Here is an 18,984-nt window from a genome sequence, read left to right on the forward strand (position 1 = left end):
CTAAACCGATCTATTCATAGTCTTTGACTGTCATGTCTAACTATCTTACAGCCCACACTTTCAATACCTTAGACACGCCTACCCCTAAATTGTTTTCCACATGCTGAGTTTAGATGCTCATTCGTTAGCTAACAAAACAACACTGGGAAATTTCCTCTACTGGAGCTGCATGACTGCTTAGTTGTGACAGCAACGTCATCTTGGTAATGGAAGGTTCACGTCTCATTATTCAAATACTCATTTACAAAAATGAGTGGGAAACAGAAAAAGAAAATGCTGATATTAGTGAAAATAAGCAGAGAGGTCTCATCAATTTAATAAGATCAAGATGAAAATAGAAATGATTAGGTGTGCTAAAAGTGGCCAGTCTTTGGCCTCAATTGGATGTTCAGTGGAGGATAGTTTGATTGTATGTTCAATAATGAAGAAAAAGAACAAATTAAAGGCACAGTGAAATCTGGAAGTGTAGTGTCAAATATAGTATCCAGAAGGCAAGGCATAGTTAGCATTTCTATAATTATGTTTTAAATCTCTGGGAGTCCTTCCATGCCTTAAACAAATAGTATCTAAGTCTATTGTTTGATATCCATCCTTTCCATTTTCATATGTTTTCATGAATACATTATATATCAGAGCAGGAAGTGACTTGTGTCAAATTCGAAATTCGAGATTCTTGAAGCCTTTTCCAGTACCAAGAAACTTTGGGAGGAGTAACACTTTAAGAGGAAACAGCCAACTGAGGACAAAGCTCAAAGATTATATCTTGGCTACAGCCTTATTGCTAAGTGATTAAAAGCACAGACATGAGAATCAGAAACACCTGGATCACCTAACAATGTGTCTTGATCAGGTTACTTAATCCCACAAACATCAGTTTCTTCATCTGTAAAATGGAGATGATGATAGTAGCTATCCCAGTAGATGGCTTGTAAGACACCAATGAGTGAATATGTTCGATATGCTTAGTCCAGTGCCTGCTACTTCCTCCAAGCTTATAATATAGAAACTCGTCTAGGAGGGAGGAAGAATGCTGGAAGAAGCCACCAGAGGAACCAAACTTGGCCTACTTCACAAATTGTCTAGGGCCCCACTGGATCCTGAGCTCTATTAAAAACTCGATGCGGAAACACTTAGAACTTCTATTACTACTCCCAGTCTACCCACTGGGTCATTCTGGCTTCTGCTAGGGTGAGTGGGAGTGTGCTATTTATTCACCTAATGACTCCTTCCACGTTAGAGAAGTTGGAAACCCTGACGGGTGTTCCGCCCGTTACTTCTTTCAATTCACCTCCTCTGCACTCAGGAACGTGTGTCTTCTCTATTATTGTCCATCTGCGGACAGTTGTCTTAGGCTCCCCGTCCTTTGAAATAGGTGATTACCACTCCACAATTACACAATTAGAAGAGGCTGGGTGTAGGATATGCCGTTAAAAACAACCCAGGGCAGGCAAGCGCTGTGTGATGGATGCCGGGCGCCACCACCTCCTAAGACCCTCATTTGCCACGTGTCATTTGCCATGTGTCTGCTTCACTCTGACATGGTGGGACTGTACCCCTATTTCCATTCTGACAACCTTCTTAAGTTCTTTTATGGCTGATTAGGGTTTAATGACACGATTTCTTACTGTTTAACATTTATTTTTATTACCCTTGTTTATTAAAAAATGTTGAGATGATCTTATATTTCTCAGGTTGCATCCAGACCCTGAATGCTCTCCGGAGCAAACCCAACATCAGTAGAGTTGGGGTCCGATGTGTGTGTGTGTGTGTGTGTGTGTCTAGGGGATGGGGAAAGCAGCAGAAGACATGGAAAAAAACAAAAGTGAGACGAAAGACAAATACTCAAGGTAAAGATGACAAAGCGCCCATCCCAGGGCCAAGAACATAGCGGCAAGTGCTTGGTCGTTTAAATCTCTACTTTGGAATCTTTCTTGTCTCATCAGGCTGCCCTAGCCTTTTCGCTTACGAAATGACTTGCAGACAAAATCAGCTGTCTCCTTTTCACAGGAAAGCCTTCCACAGGTATTGTCGATGCTCAGTCTACATTTACTCACTTCCCACCTGCTCCCTCGCACTTGACTTTGACCTCCCCACTGTAGTGGGTCCCCCCAGCACTACCCGAGGCCCTCTCCCATGGGGGCCCCCTGCCTGTCCCTCACTAGCCTCCCCAAAGATTCTGACACTGTTGATCAGTCTCTTCAACCTCAAAAGCCTCTTCCCTGCCTCTCTGTCTCCCTGTAACTACTTTTCCTTTCTTCTCTTTCACAGTTTCTCTTTTTTGGCCTCTTTTCCTTGAGCCGCTGCTTTCAGAGGCTGTGTCAAAAGATCTATCTCTGGTTGTCCATCCTTCTCAGAGGACATGGCCATCCTCTGCCATGGTTTTAACTACCTAACATGTAAACAACTTTCATGTTTTTCTCCTCATCTCTGATCTAGTTTATGAGCATCGAACCCACATCAGCAAGTGCCTGCTGGGCCCCTCCCCTTGGGCATCCCACAGGTATCTCAAATTCAGCTGGCACAAAATTGAGTTCATTCCTTACACTCTCTCCTCCCTGTGTCTTCTGTAGTCACTCAAACAGGACTCTGGGTGTCACCTTGGGTTTCTCATTTCCCATTACCTCATGATCCTTCCTCCTTCTACACATCCACCAGGTCTTGGGTAGTCTTGTCTTTCCAAAACTTCTCTGCTCCTTTCACACTCCCACTATCTCAGTTGCAACTCTCACATCTTCCTTAAATTATCTTGATAGGCTCCCAGCGCATTTTCCTGACTCCTGTCTTTCCACTCTCAGACCCATTCTCCTCTCGGATACCTAAAATGAAGATCCAATAAGTCACTACCTTACTTAATGTCTAGCTGGTGGCTCCCATTATTTACAAAGTAGAATACAAACCCTTTGCAGAGCCTGCAAGGGGCTCTTTGACCTGGCCTCCCTATTTCATTTCTATTCTCCCCTCCCTCACTCCAACTTAGACCCTGGCCATCAAACTTTTAGAAGTCCTCCCAAAGCATCATGCCATTCTACATATTTGCAAATGTGAATATATGTGTTTTGCATTTGTGTCTCATTCCCACCTATACAAGTGCCTATTTCTTCTTGGAGGCCCAGTCCAAGCATTCTCTCTCTCCTGTCTTCTCTAACTGTCCCCGACCCCCATCCCAGACAGCAGCCTACTTTCTCTGATCTGCCACAGTATATCTTTGTAAGGTATCTACCACACTTGGTTGCATGTCTGTCTCTCGGCTAGACTGAAAGCTCCTTAAGATTGGGTATGATGTGCTCTCAGTCTTTCCCCTCACCCTGAGCCCCAGGCCTGCCATAAAACAGGCATTTTTTTCTATGGATGATCAGTACATGAACACAGTGCCTCATTATCCTTCTAATCAACCAAAATGGAAAATTCAAGAAGCCACCTTTGCCAGCAACAGTTTCAGTGTCAGTTGCTCAGTGTGAGCAGCTCAGAGCAGCTTCCTGAGCCCTCACACTGGTGCAGAGAGCATCCAACCTGCCGTGAAGTGTGTACTGTCATTTGCTGAGCGGGAGTCAACAGTGATCCTGCTGCTGATAGGGTGGCCTTTGCCTCCTTGAGCCCCAATCTCACACCCTACAGATGGTGCATCTTAAAGGTCATGGTCATGGGTGGTCCTTATCAATCAAAGCATCAGTAGAGAAAAAAAATCCCACTCTGGGATATGGTGAGACATGTTGGTTTCAAAACATTGCAGATCGTTAAATGAGTAATGTTAATGTGATCTCAGAATAGTAAACACACCCCCACATGGATAATGATATTAGTAGCATTATCTGGAAAGGAACAAAAAGCAGCATTTGGCTGCAAGGACCATGGAAGAGATGTCTGTATGGGTAATTCAAGTTCTATTAGGGCAGGTAAATTCATTTTTTTGACTACTACCTCTTACCCACAGTGTGGGTACACACTCCCCAATCAAATCTTCCCTCTGAGGTAGGTGTATGATTTGGGAGAAGTGAAGGGAAGGATGGAGCTCACACTTAGAGGAAGAAAACAAAGGCCTTCATTTTCTAAAACTGTCACTCACTCGGATTGGGAAAGAATTTCTCAAGAATTGTGAATGTCCTGCACAGGAAGTAACACTTCATCACACGGCTGATAATCAGCCTCGTGCTTGTCAGGGATTGGTTTTTCCCTTCTGTGGTGAGAGGATGGTCACAGGCAAGCTTGGACATCTTCCCTACCAGCCTGACAGATATTTGAACATATCTAGCCCCTATCTTCCAAACTGTTTGAGCACACTGGTGCTGTTACATCAAATTCATATGGAAAACTCACAATGGCGGGTGAGTGTTGTCTGCAGTTTCAATAGGTTTCCATGGAGCCAGACCAACACCTTCCCCATTAACAGCCTTTTTGAAACTACAACAGTTTGCATGGAGCCTGTACCTGTATTGAGTTAAACAAAATGTACTTTATTTCACCCTCCAGCTAACTTGCCTGTGCCTCTTGTCACTCTAATACCCAGTTCTTTCCCCATGCCTGCTCCCTATCCCTTGGAATCTAATATCTTAAAGAACTCTTATCCTTATGGTAAATAACCCAGTCAGCTAATTCACTCCAACATGTTGGCAACTCAATCTGAATAGTGTTTACATTTAGAAGAAAGAGAAGTACTTAATCCAAAGGAATCACTAATGGTGAAGTTTCTGGTCTTACCATGGGAGCTGGTGGGACTTTCCAGTGCCTCTCAAGCCTACTACACTGGTGACCACCAATGATGAGGATACGTGAGCATGACCCTCATGAATGACCCTCACACTTGGGTCATACTTTATTCCCTGACAAGAGGGTGTCAAGTTGCCTTTTATGCAGTGTTCATTTTAGCTTTTTTTTTTTTTGGAATCACTAAGCAGAATAAAACCCAAGTCTCCTGCCCCATACCCAAAGATCCTTAGCATATTGCTATTCTATCCCAGACTTCTTTGACAGAGAGGACACTGACTTAGAAGGGTAGGGAGGTTGTTATCACATGAGCCCTTAGCTGTGTCATTTTTAGGATTCAAGTCATATGGTAATATTACAACAGACAAGTGTAGTCATGCATTCATTTATTAATCACTTATTAAGCTCCCACTATGTGCCAGAGTTTGTTCCAAAGATGCAAAAATCAAAATTGACAGTCTTTACCCTGCTAGAGATTAAAGCTGGAAATTGGTTTAAACTGTTTCCATCTGTCTCCAGAAAGCAGAACTAGGACAAATGGGTAGGAGTCTCAGGGAATCAAATTTCTGTTTCATATACTATACGACCAAATATGGAATGGTAATAAGCTCCCATCACTGGAGGAGTGTGGGAAGAAGCTACATGACTGCTTGTTGCAGAGAGATTCATGCATAAAGCTGGACTATCCATTGGCTTCCATTTTTTTTCTTTTAGCAGCAGGGATCTGTTTTAGAACTAAATCTTACCTTAACATTAAAAAGCAGGATCACTATGGTTGCAGTGGCAAATGTGGATCTAGAGGGCTCTCTGAATGCTCCTCTGTCCACTAAACCCTAGATATCCACAGGTCACTGGATAAGGTGAGCACAAAGCTCCCAGGTTACCCTAGTGTCATGGGGACCTGTGGAGCTGAGCAGGATGGCATAGGTTTTTCACCAGAGTCTTCCCCTCCCTCTTACCCACTTCCACCTTTTCCTGGGAATCTGCTGAAGCCAGATAAAAGAGAGATTCTGGATGTATAACAGAATGCTGTCTGAGGATATCAATATGACCCAAAGACATTTTTTTGAATGGACCTGAAGATCACAGTGTGATTCCTCCAGCTCCTAAAAGAGCACATCTCCTGGCATCCTGAATCTTGAGGAAAAGCCCATGGGTTCAAAAGGATGAAAAGGACCTTGTGGGAAGAGGGCAAAAGACCAGACAGAGAGAAGGCACTCAGAGGCCACTCACTGAAACACAGAACAACTTGTCTGCACCATACTCTGGTGACCCCATGAGTATAAGTCTGACTTCCTAGCAAAGGACCCTATCGTCGCACCCAGATATTCCAGGTGTAACTACGGGATTGCACATTATTCTGCAACCCGGAGCAGGAAGTTAGAGAAGTATTCTCCCTTCAAGTTTCATACCTGGAAAGTCCCAGCCCCTTTGGGTCCAGTGTGCTCAGAAAGGAAAACATTCGGAGCACAACAACTCCGAATACTTGGGGCTGGCAGCTATTCACTGGCTGGGACTGGTGACGGAATGTGGGATGTTGGGAGCGGGTAATCTCGCAACTTGAAATACAGCTCAAGGTCCTCCCAAGCAAAGAGTGACCACACAGAGCTACAAGTTTGCCCAGTCAGAACCTTATTATCCTTTCAGCTAGAATTTTCCTGACAGTTCTAGAAAAGATTTTCAAAACTGGACTCACATCTTCTAGCCTCATAGTTTAAACTGTGAGCAAAAGTGAGTCAACTGAGCTTTCCTTAAACCCATGATTTTCCAAAGTGTGTAACATACGTGACACATGATTTGGGCGGGGAAAATGTTAATAGGTGTTAGTCAATAGAATTCTGAGGAGCACTACTTTGGGAAATTCTGCTTGAAACAAAACCAAGCAGGTTTCTATGGAATGAATAAGTCCTGGGAATGAAAGGCACAGCATAGGGAATATAGTCAGTGGCATTGTAGTAACATTGTATGGTGACAGATGGTGGCTATACTTGCGGTGAGCACAGTATGACATACAGACTTGTCAAATCACTATAATCACTATGTTGTACACCTGAAACTAATGTAATTTATGTGTCAACCATGCTTCAAAAAAAAAAAAAAAAAAAGACAGAAGATTCATTTCTGTAGGACTTTTCAGAGCCTTGAAAATGTAAATTGTGACCCTCCAAAAAGAGAATATAGAAGACTGTATGTCCCAATTTCATCTGAACTCCAAATTCTTTTTGTCAGAGAACAACTCAAAACACTCCATTTTCCTAAACACACTTTGGAAAATGCTCTGATGAGCCAAGCACTTAACCAATTCTATGAATTTAGAGTTTTACTTTGCATTAACATAAGCCAGTATATTCAAAGTACATTGTCTTATCCACACACTTGGGAGACAGGACTGCACATAGATGAATTATTCACATAACTGAATCTTAAACACCAAAATCATTCAGCAATTTTATCTAAAAATCTTTCTAAAATGTACTACACACATCTCTACTTTTGATTATTAAAAACAAAACAATGCATTCTGAGTATAAAAGTAAACACAGGCCTATTTTAAAGTATATAAATTTAGAAAAGAAAAAATAAGGCCTACTTACTCACAAATCTGTAACTATTAACATTTGTATATTTTTCCATATCTTACTCTGCATCTAATATATGCTGAGGTATTTTTTTTTAATATTTCACAAGTCACTTAATGTTTTCTATGTCATCAAACATTCTTTGAAAGTACATTTTAATGGATCTGACTATAATATAAACATATTGGGGTACTTGGGTGGCTCAGTGGTTGAGCATCTGCCTTCAGCTCGGAGCATGATGCTGGGGTCTTGGGATCGAGTCCCTTATGGGGCTCCCTGCAGGGAACCTGCTTCTTCCTCTGTCTGTGTCTCTGCCTCTCTGTGTGTCTCTCATGAGTAAGTAAATAAAATATTTTTTTTAGTAACTAAAATCTTAAAAAAATAATATAAATATATCATACTTCATTTAACCATTACCTTCATTAGATAAAGCAGGGTTTTTTAAAATTATAAATAAACATGAGCATCTTTTTGCAGAAATCTTTGTCTCTATTTTTATTTCTTTTGAACAGATACCTGTATGTGGAATTCATATGTCAAAATATATAAATATCTGCAGGATCTTGACACATACAGTCAAATTGCCTTCCAAAGGATTTGTATCATTTATATACTCCCAGTAATTTATAAAGATATTATTTTACCACACCCTCACCAGCATTAAATATCATTTTTTTAAAATGACTGTTAATTTGGTAAGTTAAAACTGCATAGCTGTTTTGACCTTTTACTACCATTAAATATAAACATTTTTATATACAAATTTTCCACTATTTTCTCATGTAATATGCCCATTTTTCTATTGTAGCTTTAATATTTTTCTCATGGATTTCTGTGAATTCTGCTAAGATTACTATATGACAAATAATATGCACAACTTCCTGCTTACCTTTTAACTTGCTCATAGCATATTATTAAATAATTTCATTTTAAGGCATCAATATTAATATGTATTTATATAAAAATATGGCTCCTTTTCTTCTTTTATCTCTTCCTTTGTTTTCCTGCTTAGAGAATCCTTTCTCATTGAGAAATCTGATGAATATTCACTAGATTTCCTCTGAATGTTTTATGATTTTATTTTTTAAATCCTTTTTTTAAAATGTGGTGTGCTACTTGCTTTTTAAATTGAATACAACATTTTCTTAATGACTCAGGGTCACAATTTTGAACAGCATTTAAAGCACGGTGCCATAAAACAGAACATTCCCAGGAACCACTGAAGTAGATAGAATGTTCTCCATGCTCTGTGACCTCAGACTCCTGCAATTTGCTGGTTCTATGGCTGACTTTCGGTTTTGATCTTTTTTTTGACATTAGGCTCCCAGCTCTCACTTCCTATTGCAGAGAATTGTCTGCCACTCACAGTGCCCCCTACTTTGAACAGCTCACACCCTAAATAACTGGATTTGTATTACTGTGGACTAATGAGGTGTACAGTTGAGCATGGGTGTAGAAGTCAAAATAATGTCCCTGGCAAAGATGATTTTGTCCTAATCCCTGGAATCCCTGGGTATCTTATGTTAATGGGCTGGAGGAATTTAGGTTGCTGATCAGCTGACCTTGAGATATGAAAGTCGTTCTGGATTACGGGGTGAGCTCAATATAATCACAAATTTCCTTATAAATGAAGGAGAAGAGCAGGAGTGTTGGAGTGATCTAACATAAGGAAGACTCAGCCTACCATGACTGGTTTTGAAAATGGAAGGTGGCTACAAACCAAAGAATTCAGGCAGCTGAGAGCTAGAAGCTGGCAAAAGAAAGCAAACGAAGTCTCCCTGAGAAACTTCAAAAAGGAATACAGCCTCCTAGCACCTGACTTTAGCCCAGTGAGACCCATTCCAAACTTCTGACCTCCAAAATTGTAAGAATAAATATGTGTTGTTTTAAACTACTAAGCTGGGGGTGATTTGTTACAGCACCAATAGGCAGCTAACACACTGAGCCTAGAAGCCTACAGGCTTTAGAGCATGGCCTTGATGACCGCTATTTTGGCTGCTCTGAGGTTTTATTCCCTCACACCCCCACTCCTCCTCCCAATTATTTCCATGGTTGCTGAAAATCTAGCCCACATCTAGATCAAAGACTGAGTGGGGCATTATTATTTTATAGGAATTGGCCTTGACAAATTACGTTGCAAACATTGGGTCAAAGGATGAAGTAGAAGGAAGCTGGAGAGACAAAATATTTAACAGTTTTTTCAGAGAAATCACGAGGTGGACCTCCTGCCCACTTTGGAAGAAAGAACACCCAAAAAGAGTGTCATAAGCCCTAGACTGGATGAGAGCATCACCACTTAATAATATCTGTACTGGCCCAGATAACCATCACTGTCTGTAGATGAATTCCCCCCTAAAAGACCAGGTAGTTCAAGGGTGTGAGACATAAGGAATCCACTTAGCAGAAAGAGTCTTCGGGAATAGATTGGAGAGTAAATGGATTTTGTGCCACCAAGAGCCTTGGATCCAGATCAAGTGGTAGAGCATGGAGTAGCCCAATGAAAACACAAGTAGTCTTCTAGAATAGTACAAATGAAAGACTAAGGGAGACTCAGAGAGTTGGGGCCAGCCTTGGGCAGAGGAAATCTGCCTCTAAAATGCACCAGCACATTTGCCCAAAGGCCTAAGTGGAACCTGCACTTAATTTATTGTAATGGTGGGATGCCTGGGTGGCTCAGGGGTTGAACATTTGCTTTTGGCTCAGGGCATGATCTGGGGGTCCAGGATCAAATCTCACAACAGGCTCCCTGCGAGGAGCCTGCTTCTCACTCTGCCTATGTCTTTGTCTCTCTCCCTGTGTCTCTCATGAATAAATAAATAAAATATTTAAAAAAACTTATTGTAATGGACATTGAAGAGGAATCTGAATGTATGTGTTATTTATCCTTGTATCCCTAATGTCTAGCATATTGTCCTATATAGCATAAGTGCTCAATCTTTAAATCCCATTCTGGGTCTAGTAACATAGATCTAATACTATCCTTGATAAAAATTTCCAGCCTTTACATTAAAGACTCATTCATGCAGCCTTAGGACAAGCTTACTTGGGAAGCCAAAAGAGCAATGAGAAAGTATTTTATTAATATATTGGAATTCTTTTTTTCCAAGGGAGAAAAATACTGGCTTTCTCTAAGTTATAATATTTGGGATGATATTTCAGGGGAAAAAAAGCAAAATGGTCAAAGATAAAGATGGAATAATAATGGTAGCTTAATGTTATAATTTAATATGTGGTTTTAATAACTGGACGCATGCATGGCATTTAGAGAGCAGTGTCTGGTGTCAATGCACTCACTAGATGCTGACTATCATTATTATTCTTCAATTTTTTTCGTGTTCTTCAATGATTAAAAAATAATACCCAGAAAAATAATAACTTGAAATCATAATTTATACACGACCAAGGAATATATGGGCTTGGTATTTTAGAAGAAAAGAAAGTAGCTAATGGACAATGACAAGACAATCTTTACAAATACAGCCTAGCATATGTGACACACGCAGTTATGAAAATGAAAGCATAGATTTAAATATATTTTCTTGGCTGTGTTCATTACTTAAAGGATCACATAGTGAATCCCCTACAAAAGTAAAGAATACTTCTTCAAGCTTGTATTTCTGCTACAATTTTTGAATGCATTGGTTTTTATAGAGAGGGTTTCATTCAAATAGGGAACCCTAGGATAAATGAGCCAAATAAAGGGTTTCACTCTGGATCTAAAATATGAGCACTGAGATGAAAGGTAATACAGAGATCGGACATATTGGGCAATGTTGATTAAGCCATATCCTTCAGAGAATAAAATTTACTTTCAAAGTACTGGCTGTGGCACAGAAAGAGTCATAAGGAATTGAGAGTCACTTTAGACCCAAGTGTAAGGAAAGACCAACTCATCTAACAAACAAATTAAAATAAAAAACATAAAATAACAAGAAAACTTTCTTCTAATTAGGAACATTGGCCCCACATTTGCTGTTATGGAGAAAGCAGTAGCATGGATAATGGTTCAGAGTTGCCAGTGCAGACTAATTAAATGATCTACACTTAATATGAATGATTGTGTAGCTTTCACCTTTCTTGATTATCAAAGAAAGGTACAAAATGTATGCCTTCAAGACCACTATATTAGTTACTCCAGCACATTTTTCTCAGCAACCTGCTCTCCAAAGTTCCTAGATATGCTGATAATCTGAGCCCTTGTTCTTGATGGAAATGCAGTCTTAGAGCTAAGTGAGGCCCAAATTGATTTTACTACTGACTTACGTGAGCACCATTTTCCAGCTCACATTTGTGGAAACCTACCAAGAAGATAGTAGGCTCTTCTGTTTCTTAAAAAAAAAAAAAATACTTCTGAGCTTCTGGAAAAGAAGTTAGTGTGGGTTCACTGATAAAGAGTTGTGCCATCATACTTTGTTTTTAATGGTGTTTCTAGTGTGTGAAGCCAAGGAGCAGCACAGACATTGTGTGCCTTGATTTTGGCAAGGCTTTTAACAAGGTATCTCATAATGTTTTTATAGAAGCTATGGACTGTAGGATAGTAGAGCTGATGGGTTGTTCTTATGGTGGCCAAAGAACACTGACTGATGGACTGACCAGGAAGAAGTCTCTCCTCTTAGTGCTTCAAGACATCTAGACCTTGGCCCGTCCCAGGACTTTTATCAAAGGAGTTGGATGAAGCCTGTGTCAGATTCCTCAGCATGCTCACAACCATTTGGAAAATTCTGGTGGCAGCTGGGAAAAGGAAACAGAAGATCTTGGAGGTGCATTAGTTTGGGAGGAGTTGTCCAAACCCGGTTCATACCAGAAACACAAGGGGCCATATTGAAAACATATAGACAGGCCTTTCCCCAGGCCTGCTTAACTCAGATTTCAGGGGTAAAGTTCTGGCTTTTCTTTTTTAACTGCCCACGTAATCCACAGATAATCAGCCGAGCAACCCATCTTTAGAACCACTGCATTGGTAGGATTTAGCAAAGAAGCTTTTCCAGGGTCATAATAGAGCTGGTAGTCTAAAGTCTTCATGGGCTTTCGGACTATGAGAAAACTGTTTCCTACACTTTGGCTTAACCCAACCTTAACCCTTCCTTATGGAGACAGAGTAGGAAAAGGGAGAGGAGGGACACAGCACCTGATGAAGAGAGCACTGGCTTTGTTGGCAGGCACATTTGGAGACAAGCCTTGTTTCTAAGACCTGTCATCTGTGTAAGGGGGCGTCTCAGCCTCCACTGCATACCTAAGTGGCCAATTGATGCCAGCTATTAACATTAAGAGACTGTTGAGCACTGGGTGTTATTCTGTATGTTGGCAAATTGAACACCAATAAAAAATAAATTTATTATTAAAAAAAGACTGTTTAGCAGACTTTCCAGTTCTGTGGATCTTGAGTCTACTTTTACCAGAACATGCCTTTCACATAGTTCTGTCCAGAGAAGGAAAGAAGCCACCACCTACTGACCATCAACTGTGTGCTGGTCCCTCACAGATCTCATCTCATTTCCTTTAATTGTCCCCAAAGCCCTTGTTTTTGCCCATGAGGAATTTGAGCCTCAGAGAGGTAAACTGACCGCCCCCAAATCACCCAGCTAGAAAGGGACAGATAGACATCAAGAACTTGGCTAATTAACTTGCACGGAGGATTCCCCGTGGCACTTTTTAAATGGTTAATATAAGAAGTGGAGAAAGCTTTGCCCTTTAAAAAATCTAAACAGAGACATTTTGAAACTGCGAGGGAGGGGGGGAAGTCACACCACCTACGCTCCCCATTACCTGAACACTCAGCAATTAGCCAGAGGAAAAGCCCTACAAATAATCATTGCTTTATCTCTTTCTCTTTTCACACACACACACACACACACACACACAAACACACACAAACACACACACGCTGGCCACCTTATTTAAAATTATAATACCTCTCCAAGTACAGTCTTACTCTATTTCCTTGCTTTATTTTTCTTCTTACTACTTAACATTATCTCATAAACTATCAATTGGGTTATTTACCTTGTTTATTGTGACTCATCCCCACTAGAATGTTAGCTCCTTGAGGGAAAAAGGTTTTGTCTTTTTTCTTTGTTTCAATATATATGTTGCCTAGAAGAGTGTGAACATTGACATTCAATAAATATTTGTGGCATGAATGAATGCATACATGAACAAATAGAAAAAGCCTACAAATATAAATATCATAAATGTTGAAAATAATTGCAGTTACATATTCTGGCTTTTCTGTTATAGATATATACTATTTGCATAATAAGAATTTTTAAAAATTGTCTTAGTTATCCAGGTTATTGCTGATTTAAAGCTGAAGTGAGAGGGAAGGTAGGATCAGGATTATCTTCTAGAGGGCGCATGTGATGGATAGTTCAACTCTGAGTCCACTTCCTACCCTTCCTCACTCTGCTCTGTGCCCTGCTCTATTGTCCTCTTTGAGTCAACAAGCTTACTTGACCTTTGGCTTCCATTTGGGAAAAAAAATGAGGTTGGGCTATTTGTCCCCCCCACCCTCAGGCTGCTGCCCATGGGCTGTGTCCCTCTACCCAAGGCCCAATGCCTGGTGAGTGACTTCTTGGTGCCCCTCCCTACTGGGAGCCTGGAACTGCTCCTGCCCTTGCCTCCCTTGGGCTTATGCGAGTAACAGCTCTTCATTTTTGCATGATCTGCAGTGCTTCACTTCCTTTGCCTGTCTTCTTAACTCTGTCTATATCTTTTAAATAATCCTTTATTAAATTTTCCTCAATTACCCAGTTGAGTATGTCTCCAATGTCTTGCTGGGTTTATGACTGACTGTGCAAAATGGGGAAACGTGCTTACAGTCCAGACAGCCAAGTTCTAACACCTAGTTTCATCACTGGCTTGCTCAAAGCCAAAGCCTCAAGGCTTTTGGGCTCAAATCATCTGAAAACTAAGAAGATTGGGCAAGATGACCTCTAATATTCTGTGATTTCAAGAAACCCTTTGCGTACAGAACAAAGTAGTTACTTCTCTGTTAGCTAGAACCCAGTTTTCCAGGAACTTATCCACAAGAGTTTTAGCTATACTACTGACAATCAAGCTGAGCTTGACAATAATACAGCCAGCAAATCCCAGTCCAAACTTTGCCCTCACTTTAGCTACAGTAATCTCCTGTAAAATTGGGGTTATATTTTTTTAAATGATTTTACACAAATAATATATTTATAATAGAAAAATCAGAATCTGTAGCTATTAAAGAGATCATTCCAGAACACTTGCTATGATGAGCACTGGGTGTTGTATGTAAGTGGTGAATCACTAAATTCTACTCCTGAAATCAATATAACACTATATGTTAACTAACTAGAATTTAAATAAAAGCTTGAAAGAAAAAATAAATAAAAGTAAAGAGATAATTATTTTTAATATTTATAGTTGATACTTTTCTAGACTTTTTTCTATTCACCCATCCACTCCACAAATATTTCTGAGTGTCACTATATGCCTGGCTGTTCTAGGTATGTGGATACTAGGAATAGTGTTATGTTATCGGGAAGTACGCATCTTGCCAAACCAGAACTCTGGATGCTACCTTAATTCTCCACTTTTCTCTCTGTTCTTTGAGCAGTGTGTACACATGACACCTAAGATCCGGGAAGAGTGAATTCTTTTGTCTGTAAGGACCAAGTCAAGCCTTTCTGCCAGTTGACTTGGCCACTCTATCTTAGACACGGCCTCCAGCTCACAATGAGGAGGTTTTCTCTGTCACCCACCAAAAACGTGGGATCCGAAAAGGGATCCTTCCAGGAAGTGGGAATTGTTTAGCCAAATAACAGAGGAGGCTCTGTAGTGTCTTTGAAAGTCAGCACGGATTTGAGGCAGTGCACTACTTCATCTGGCATGACTGGAAAAACAGATCTGCCCAAGCAGGCATACACAGAGCTGTGGTAGGCCAGGGCTGCCTGACTCCTGCCTTCACTGCATCTCTCCCCATCCTCACATGCCAGTGAAGGAATGTTTTGTTTTGTTCTGAAAAATACTGTACCAAAATTATGCCCTGAGAAGTATTAATATCAATCAAAAATGGATTTGTCTATCTTACTGAACTTTATTTTGAAGAATATAAAAAAATTTAACCTTCAGCATGGGCAGGAAAGAGCCAGCATGGCCTCTATATGATAAAATATCAGACATGATCATCACCTCATCTTTGACCACTCAAGGCTTTCTGAGAAGGCAAATACATTCCCTGCTGGAGAAGTCTCTGACATATCATCATGGTCCACAAAATTTTGTGAATAAATGAATGAGTGAAGAAATGATTCTTAACTAAACCATATTTTTATATTTAGCAATATTTAACATTTATCAAACAATATTTTGAATTTATAAGGTGCAAACATAATGAGAGGGAGAAAGGAGAAAGAGAAGGAGAAGGGAGTTGCAGAACCCAACAGTTCAGACAGCATGGACCACAGGACAACCTGCTTTGTTTTGTGCCAGATTCATCTGTAAAATGGGACAATAGTACCTTCCCCATAACAATGAGTTAACGTATGTAATGTTTATAATGAAGCCTGGCACATGGTAAATCGTCAAGAAATGTCACTATTACCCTCCTCTCCCCCTTCTCCTCCACCTTCTCTATACACAGAGAGCTTTACTGATCTGCACGGAATTCCATCCTCATGCTGGTAATTAACTAGGCCCATGTGCCCTTCCATGTATTATAGGACATACTGATAGTGTTTCATAGCATCTACATTAGAGACATTTGAAAAATTTAAATGAACTCAACAACTGAAATTAACTTCAATCGGCAGTCATCTCCCTTGACCGTCTTCCTGTGCCATATACTGTCAAGTGTGTGGAGAGAACAGTGAAGCAACATTGGAACACAGTTGATCTGGTGACTGGAAAGGCAGTTTAGGTTCTTATTCCCATTTATCCAACCAATATTTATTTGAAGCCTATGTTTCAAGCCATGGTAGAAACACCAGGATGAATCAGGTGCTAATGTTTTCTTGAAAGAAATGTCTGTCAGAAGAGTGGGGAAAAATCAGATCATTAATACAGGTAGAAAGTGATGTGGGCCACAGAGAAGCACAGCTGGAGGTCTGTGGCTCTTCAGTGACAGGAGAGACTGGTTTCTGCTGGGGACCCAAGGAAAGAGAGTGCAGTTCATACAAACACAGATCACTGACGCCTTCTGCGGGTAGTGACTCAACTTGCCTTAGGCCAATTACCTTAAGTGTAAGGATTTGATCCATGTTTAGGGGGTTTTGATCCATGCCAGGATTAGAATGCAGGTCAAGTTTGTCATGTCTTGCACCTTTATATCAGCATTCCCCCCACCACCACCTCCATCATAACTCCTCCCATTGCAGCAATGCATCCAGACCTGGATCTGGTCCTGTGCTCTTTAACATTCTCACCTTGATCAAAACGTCCCCACTATATGTCTCCTGTTTTTCAGGGGCCCTGGGTAACAGTGGGCCAATCCCCAGAGAAAAACTCACCGGCATCATGGGCACCATATTTGTGACACAAGGGACCTCTGAAGCCATGAATCTATTCTGTTTGTGTTTAAGGCTGTGGCGCATGGCACACTGGATCCTTAGTCAAGATAATAAGAAATCAGTGGGTTTTGACCAGCTCAATCACAGCAAAACCTCAATAACTAGTTGGGAAACTGCAAAGGTTAATACAGCTTCAGTTTGGTTATCACATTGAAATCTCTATGAATGGTATCAACTAAAGTTGTGCTGAGTGCAATCTGCTCACCAAAACTTGGAGGCCCTGACTGAGAAAGCCATGGGGTTTTAACAGCTAGACTTGTCAGACAAAAGGATGAACGTTTTTAGATAAAACATATCACAAACAAATAATGACATTTGTTTCATGTTTTCAGCATGCTAACGGCAAAGATGCATGCATGTGGCTTTGTAGATGTCTTTTGAGTTGCATCTGTATCTTTGTCAATATAACAACTTCTTACCTTGGTATAACACTGTGTGATTTGGGTAACACATCATTGTTTTACAAGATGGTATTCTGGAAAGGTCAGTACTGTGCCAACACACCCACAGCCTCTTCTGTGGGGATCCACCCTGCCCACACTTCCTGCTGGAGGGGCAGGCCCAGACTGTTAAGTACTCAGTGCCCCACCTCCTCTGTCCATCAATAATTGGCCCTGGCCCAGGTCCCTGGGCTGACTGTACACAATCCATCTGCCAGTCAGGGAATTACAGTCTGCCTTAAAAGATAGACTGGATCAATCACATTCTCTCTTAAGCCCCTGAACTAGAAGCAAACAAAGCCATCAATTAGTACTGGGACCAGAAGTAGACATGTAGTGTGTTGCCTAATCATAGAAACCAAAGATCCATGAATTCCTGCAGCTGAACACGCAGAAGCCCTTGTAAATCTAGAGTCACCATTGGCTCTGGGCTCCTTGAGACCAAGACTTAATATCTGTTCTTGGATTTCCATAAAAACTCCTTTATTATTTAAAAATGATGTGACAGGGGTGCCTGAACACCTCAGCTGGTTAAGAGGCTGGCTCTTGATTTTTGCTCAGGTTATGATCTCAGGGTCATGAGATCAAGCCCCACTCAGGGCTCTACACTCAGCAGAGAGTCTACTTCTCTCCCTCTCTCTCTCTACTCTCCCCTTGCCAGGTTCTCTCTCTCTCTCTAAAATAAATAAATGAATCTTTAAAAATAAATAAGTAAATAAAAATAAAAATACTGTGAAATAATACAATGAGCTAAAACCCTTTGTCTCAAGCTGGGTTGAATAGCTTACTATTCCTCACAAGAAAAAGAGCCAGACTGAAAATAATGAGAAATTAAAACTGGGTTCCCGCTGAACTCTTCCCTGGGCCATGAAGCCTTCTAGAGAAATCATGAGAAGAAAGACAAACTGGCAATGTCTTAGCCACTACTGGGAAGGCAATAGAAACCAAAAAAAGAAAAAAGGGAACTGAAAGCCTTTAAAGACTACTTGGAAAGTGTGCGTGTGAGCCCCCTTGTCTAGTATACAGTGACTTATAGAACCAACACCATGAATGGAGAAGACAGAGATTCCCCGAGCTCTCTCCCATTAGCAAGACCCAGCATTTGAACAACCAAACCTAAAACAGGCAATGAAAGACTGGTTGCTGCTGATGAGGCACTGGAGTCACAAGTGATGGAAGCCAATTCACAAGAAAAACAGGATAGGATTTTAGGCCACCTCAAAAGCAGGTGCTCAGAGTAGGGTGTGTCTACGTGGCCCTAGTTTTTGTTTCCACTCAGCTTTGGAAACTAAATGACACTGCTCTTTATTTAAAAATGTAAATGTATTGGTTCATATAGACTGTGTCTAAATAAAACACAGTTTCCAAATATCTCCTCAATGGTAGTATTTCATGGCCAAAGATGTTTCATGGCTTGGAGTTAAATACAATTTTGGCCACTCTCTAAATATTTCAACTCATTTAGAAATTGAATAATTATCGTGCTTGATCCATGAAGATATTCCAGTAGCTTAAAAATTAAACTGTAAATTGGAGTTTTCACTACTTGAATACATTTTTTTCTATGCCCGTATTATATTAATTGTCTCTTCTTGCCAAGGGGAAGCAGTGTGGTGATATGGCTAAGTTACGGACTTTGGAGACAGATGGGCTTCAGTTAAAATCCCAGACTCAGTGATTTTTTTTTTTTTTTAGATTTTTAAAATTTATTCATTTGAGAGAAAGAGC

The 18,984-nt window shown here is 40.6% G+C and overlaps 1 long non-coding RNA gene across 1 annotated transcript in view; it reads left to right on the forward strand.

Annotated features, from left to right (window-relative positions):
* Positions 1-18,984, forward strand: part of LOC144311809 (uncharacterized) — a 120,595-nt gene that overhangs the window by 5,784 nt on the left and 95,827 nt on the right. The gene's annotated exons all lie outside the window — the stretch shown is intronic.

Source organism: Canis aureus, chromosome 4 (assembly GCF_053574225.1).
Source record: "Canis aureus isolate CA01 chromosome 4, VMU_Caureus_v.1.0, whole genome shotgun sequence".
Lineage (NCBI taxonomy): Eukaryota > Metazoa > Chordata > Mammalia > Carnivora > Canidae > Canis > Canis aureus.